The following is a 6,964-nucleotide window of genomic DNA, read 5'->3' as shown; positions in this document are numbered from 1 at the left end:
GAATGTTGGTTATAGAGCCATACTTAAAACTAAAGAAGAGGTATAGACTAAATTACATGCTAAATACTGTTACTAATGAAATTCCATCCAAGCGGACTATATTGAACTGAGCTTCTCTGTGAATTAATGCTCTCCTACTTAACTAGATAGCCCTAATATTTTAAGTAGACATTTTCCGTGAAATTATTAATTAATTGAGTGGTTCCAACTTAACGACACAAGTACTATATAAATGTTTGAAATATATATTTATCATTGAAATACTTTAATAACAACATTTCATTGGATGGCCCCAACTTAACTGAGCAGCTCTAAATATTTTTTTTTAACTGGGTAGATCTAGACATTTTCCACCACAGACAGCTGAAATACTTTAATAATAACAGTTAATTGTGTGGCTCTAAAGCGTCCAACCCAAATAGCTGTGCCCAGGAAAAAATTATTTGGATGGAAATAAAACTACTTTGGCTGGATTACTAGCAGTAAGTGAAGCTTAAACACTACTCTATTTACTCTCTCTCTCTCTCTCTCTCTCTCTCTCTCACACACACACACACACACACACACACACACACACACACACACACACACACACACACATACACGAATAACGAAAGATGGACAATAATATTTTTCTTCAGCACATTGTGCTTATATATTTATTTTTTCAGCACGTGGTATATATATACTTTACACTTGCACACATATGCACACACTTTCATACATATTTTTACACCCCCACTACGCACACACACTCACACCACACATCACACACACAACCAATAATTACACTATGATAAAAAGGGCAAACTATTTGATACATAAACCCACCCCATCCCATTCACACACTCATTCTCTCTCTATCTCTCAATCAGAGCCCTCACCCTTACTTTTGCTTCAAGTAAATATTGTGAGCATTGGAGGTTTTCCACGCTGTTACCACAAATGACTCTTTTGTCGTCATGAGGAGACAATCTGACTTAACATTGCAGTACAGCGTACACTTCATGACGTCGTGATCGAATACTTGTTTGCCGAACGATGTGTGGAGGAGCGCCTTGAACACTGCGACCATACAGGCACTGCAAATAGTCTTCAATGGTGAGAGTGCGAGATGTCACACGTCGAACACCCGTTGCCCACCTCTGGGTGCCCCCGTCTATTTTATGATATGCATACATTTTGGAACTCAATCCCACAAACTCTACAATCGGTAAACCATTCGCATCATCTTTCATGAGACGGATAACCTTCTTGTTCTTAGGAAGAATACTGTAAGGATTATCGACCTTATAAGAAGATGTGTCAAATTCTTTACCATAGCACCTAATTACTTCATATGTACCTCAGTCCTTGATCCAGTAGATAAAGCTGTCTGTATCCATATGAAGCAACTTTGGTTCTACGAAATGAGGTCTTGCAAACTCGTAGTGGAAGCGGTACATGTAGAATTTGGAGATATCCAGTATGCACATCCCCAAATAAATAGGCTTCATAGACTCTACTGCAGACTTCTACGTCTCCACAGCAACAAAGTTTTCACTGAAGATGGTGCCACACTTAAAATTCGGTCTGGCGATACACTTTCTCACGCCATAACACCCTTCCCTTGCAGTTCTAATCAAAATATCGCGTCCATTTCCTACATTCTTCATAGTTTTCCCAAAAATGGGATTGTTCATTAATTTATAAAAATCTTTTTCAAAATCATTACTCGAGACCGCCCTCTTTTAGGTATTTAGTTCAATATACTACTTCAACCAGGGGGATTGCTTGAAGGAGATAGCCCAGGTGATTCTGACAAGCTTCAGCCCTAAGCTGAGGCATTGCTGGAGATTACAATAATGAATAATATATCTCTACTTATCCCCAACAGTTTCGGGGTGGTGCTTCCTCATGGAATTTGTTGCTCTGGACATAACGGCAAGTCACTTGTCTCTCCATGCAAATTATTAGGATATGTGATGTCTGCCTCTGCCACATACCCTACATCAGAATCGGCTGCAAGACACATTATTTTTCCACTTAATTCCTTCAATTCGTTTACAGGCACCCATCAAAACCCACCAACCGGCAGTAGCTGCACCATGGCGTGCCCATATACGTTGTTCACATCTAGGTACATAATGTAACTCGAATCAAGGGATAAATTAAATCCGACACCTATCCGTGGGTTATTTGCCTTGGCATGCCGGTGGACGCACTGACAAAGTCCCCTACGGATCCCGCCCTCAAAAAATTGAAGCATTGCAGCATCAGTCAAAAGTTCGATGCTGCTCCCTGTTCTTTTGAGCACAGCATCTCTGGACAACCCAGGTTCCGTGTAAGAAAAGGTGGGGTCCAGAGAGTATGTGGCCATACATACACTCCAGAACTTTTCGAAAATATCTGCAAGCAAACACATGTCTGTGTCTATGCATAGTCTTGCATATTCTCCCAAATTAGGGATGTTAAAATTCCTGCCAAACATTCACAGCATGCTGATAATCTGCTGTAGTTACTGTATCGCCTGTGAGTGTACTGGTAAATGCATATATGTCAGGAAGCCTGGTTTCATTGACTTTTGCTATACAGTCGACCTGCTTGTATGGGAAAACTCCTTTCCTGATCGCAAGTTGGAACTTTTTCTCATCAGGAAATGCAGATCGAGTGATATGCATGTCATTCTGAGGTAGAGTTTCAAGGAGTTTCTGGAGTGAAGTCTGCATAAAGTGTAAAGAGTCAAGGAAGCAGAGCGTAATTTTTGGCGTAATACATTTTGCGAAAGAAATGTACTTCTCAACACTTTCAGGCAGGACACTGACCTGATCATTTTTTATACCGAAATTAGCCAAATACTCAACGAGAAAATGAGCGTCATACCAACTCAAATTATGAAAAAAGACAGGTGTGTGCTGTAGTAACTTATACATCAAATTGAATGCATTATGAGCTGCACCACGGAACTTTCCCGTAAGATGGCAATGATCTCTACGGGGAGTTTCCACTTTTATATCTAACGGTAGCCCATAAATATTTCAATTAACCGCCTTTTCATACAATTCATCATCTTCCTTTGATTTGGTCATGGGAATGTTGGTGCTGTTCTTGGAAGCACAGTCTAGTAGATGTATCGCTAATAACTCTTCTGATGAAAAATGATTCAGACACCTTAAGCAAGTATGTTTTACCCCGAGAATCAGTTGATAGTTGGGAGGAAAGGAGTCGGGACATGTCTTTGATCCAAACATAGTGATAATTATCACCTTCATAGAAGATCAGCATGTTTACATGCAGCTCTCAGTCACTTGCAAATTTTGGAAAATGGTGGGGGCCGACGATGGTGTGCTTGCCTTGCTCATCTGGCTTGCTTTTCTTCTCCAGGTGTAATTCCCGCTGACACAGTACTCGTTAAAGCCTGTGCTATGGTAAGTGAGCGGGATTCACCTTATGAGAAAGGATTTTCGTATAGATATTGAGCGCGTGTACCTGAATGGTGGCAAATCAGACTTACGTCCACTCTGTAATAACAATGATTCGTCAAGTAAGTTCGAAATGCAATTACACGTCAGGATGGATCAAAAGCAACCCAGAAGATGCTACCAATTTGATAATAATATGGTCGCCAGCCTAATTAGGCATTAACTGAGTTTCTTCCCGGTACACGTTGGTATATATTCATGCAAAACAACAAGTTGTAACACTGCATAATATAGTAGAATTTTAAAACCATAAAATCTATTTAACTGATAGTTTCACGTTCTGTGCTAATATGGAAAACCATGAATACATAACACTACAGTAAAATGTATACTACAAAACTTTATCCTGTCTATTAATGTGATTAAAATCTTGCATAGGTTACCCTAGAAATTGCACTTTCGTGCCACACACAAAATGTCAGTTTTGATAAAGATAAAACACTGATAAATTTTGACTTTTATATTGACTTTAACTTTTGCTGGTCAAATCAATTTAGAACACTTCAGAATTCAAATGAATGAGTGGGGACCCTGAAACTGTTATGATCGCTGCATTTAACAAATTGATTACTGAGTTTATTATGTGTTCAAGATTTCCAGTATATAAGTTGCTACTCTTTTCATCTTATTTACTGCTCATTTAAATGCCTTTAAATCTGTCTCGAAATAATAAACTTCATTACTATATCAATACTAAAGTTATCTTTCAACTTCGTTAGACCTTCGTTATTCATTTACTGGTTCCTTAAAAAAACATTTCTTTAAACGCCATTCTAACATAGCTAGTTCTGCAAATAATTATTATTAACACAAATTTTAATTTTCATTTCGGGACACTCAGATTGCACAACATTTGGAAAGGACCCTATCTAGGTTAGTTGTGAGGATAATTAAATGATGGGAAAGTTCTGGTAAAACTTAGGTTATTATTGCACCAAATAAACACAGTTCACACTCTGATCCACACGAATACAGTACTAAAAGTTTCAACCTGCTAGTATCGATGCGGCGGTTGGCGGGCGACGAGATGTCGAGGCACAGAGCACACATACAACCACAGCTATGGCTCTTGATGTATCGGCACTTTAATTCTTCTTAGCGTCGCAGTACTTTTCCATTTAGTGCCTATGGATTTTTGCCATGCTGTGTTGGCGTTGGAACGGCATACCCGAGGCTCAGTGTAGCTACGTCTTCCAGGAGAGCCTCCTCGCTCCAGAAGGTGTTGCTCAAACCAGCGCCAGACTCCAATTACTGTTGAGCCCGTTGTGCCATGCAGTGCCCGCGCGCATTTTCCCGCGCTCGCCTGCCATCCACCTTTTACCGCTCCCTGGCAGACCGGGTATTCACCCGAGGTTTTGCATTCTACATATCCTAACACATTGTTTACGTATCAACCAGACGCACAGTTACAATTTTAAACATCTTACAACAGTTTCAACATTTGTTACATTTCAATTCTATTACAATATTACTTGACATTTGACATGAACATTAATATTCACATTGAAACTTATTTACAGTTTTCTTAACACAATGGCATGAAACAAAAAATTGAAATCAGTACATCAATTACACAAGTTTATCGAAAAATCAGATGGAAAAAATTACTTATATGTATAATAGTACAGAGTCGTTGTTGTTACACAGGTCATAAACGTGAACCGATATGCTGGTATTCTGCGCCTCAAATTTAGGTATGTCCTGAATCTTGACAAGGAACTCTATACCATCAAAGTTACATTATGTTTTAATGTCACGGACTTTGCAACTGTTCGGGAGCTGTGGGTCTTTCTTGTAATTTCTCTCACAAGCCAGGATTGACCATGCAAAACAAGCATCATCGTTTGTATTTGCGACATTAATGCATGCCTTCTTGTTTGCTATATCTTTAGGGAGCTTAATTTAACTGGACCCTCCATTTACCGGATCATATACATGTAGGGGAAGACGGGGAGGTGGGGTAAGACGGGGAAGGGCTATAAGCTACAGTTGTCCGAAAGAACAGATACCATCTTAGTATATATATAGTTAAGGCTCACCGACCACTTGACCATCTTGTTCTTCTGTGCGAATGCACAAACAGAGCCCGAACTCTTACGGGAATCGGCAACGCGCCGCGAGTAATGAGTATAATGGGCGGGGGCACTATGAATGTAGTGCGGGAGAATACGTTGAGAATGTGGGTTTCGCGGGAGGCGTGCCAGAGATAAATCCCTGCAGTCGCGCTACCCTCTGTGTCCTCGGTGGCTCAGATGGATAGAGCGTCTGCCACGTAAGCAGGAGATCCCGGGTTCGAGTCCCGGTCGGGGCACACATGTTCATCTGTCCCCGTTGACGTATGTCAACGCCTGTAAGCAGCGAAGGGTGTTAATTTCATTCTAACGACCTGCATGGTCACCGATGATGCCCGTTCTTTCATACATGTCCACTAGAACAGATACCATCTTAGTATAGATAAAATCAATTAGACACATTCAAGTTTACGGGAGACAGAATTTTCAATTGCGATGAGACTGGTTTAACAGTCATATACAAAGGTGGTTGCTTTGAAAGGGCGCAGACAGGTGGGAGCAGTTACTTCAGCAGAAAGAGGCCAGACTGTGACTGCAGAAATCTGTGTTTCAGTGTCGGGGTGCTACATACCACCTATGTTAATTTATCCTCGAAAACGAATGCAACAAGCGTTTGAGACTGGCCTGCCCCCTGGTGCCTGGGCAGAAGTCCAAGAAACTGGTTGGATGACGAAAGAACTATTTTTGACTTGGTGTAAGACGTTTATTGCAATTACTGGAGCGTCAAAGGAAAGACCAATACTTCTCATATTGGACGCTCACAAAACGCACACCAAGAATTTAGAACTGATAGATGTGGCCCGCGAAAATGGGGTTGTCTTTGCTGTATTTGCCACCACACTGCTCACAGCGTCTTCAACCATTGGACGTGGCATTTATGAAACCTCTCAGTAAATTTTACGAAGATTAAGTAAGATCGTGGCTTCACACCCATCCTGGAAAAGTTGTTACGCTGCATAGGATCGCAGTTTTATTCGGCAAAACCTTCATTCATTCAGCTACAATGTTCACAGCAATGAACGAGTTTCGGAAAACAGGCATTTGGCCTGTAAACAGAAATGTGTTTCAAGAAAGTGATTACCTTCCCTGTTCAGCTACAGATATTCATCAAGCTCACACATCTGAAGTTACAGAAACGGAAGACTAAATACCAGAGATGTTGTCAAAACGTAAAATACCTGAACAATTAACAACTGACGATCAAGCCTCTGTTTCGTCTAACTTTCAGGTTACCAGCCTTGAAATGCTGTTAGCTATTCCAAAGGTGGATAAAAAAACGAAAAGGAAACCATGTAACAGGCTTGGAAGACACGTTGTTTTAACCGAATCTCCATATAGGAGTGAACTATCTGAATAAATTAAACGAAAAGGAGTCCCCAAACGTGCTGCATGTGTACCAAAAGTCTTCTCAAATACGTTTAATAAGCCTGG

At 40.5% G+C, this 6,964-nt stretch overlaps 1 non-coding gene across 1 annotated transcript; it reads left to right on the top strand.

Moving 5' to 3' along the window:
• The first annotated feature begins 5,698 nt into the window (after positions 1–5,698).
• Trnat-cgu (transfer RNA threonine (anticodon CGU)) lies at positions 5,699–5,772 on the top strand. Its single transcript has one exon. It is a non-coding gene; the product is annotated as a tRNA-Thr (tRNA).
• The last annotated feature ends 1,192 nt before the right edge of the window (positions 5,773–6,964 follow it).

Source organism: Schistocerca gregaria, chromosome X (assembly GCF_023897955.1).
Source record: "Schistocerca gregaria isolate iqSchGreg1 chromosome X, iqSchGreg1.2, whole genome shotgun sequence".
In the NCBI taxonomy this organism is placed as follows: Eukaryota; Metazoa; Arthropoda; class Insecta; order Orthoptera; family Acrididae; genus Schistocerca; species Schistocerca gregaria.
This window is presented reverse-complemented; position numbering and strand designations above follow the sequence as displayed.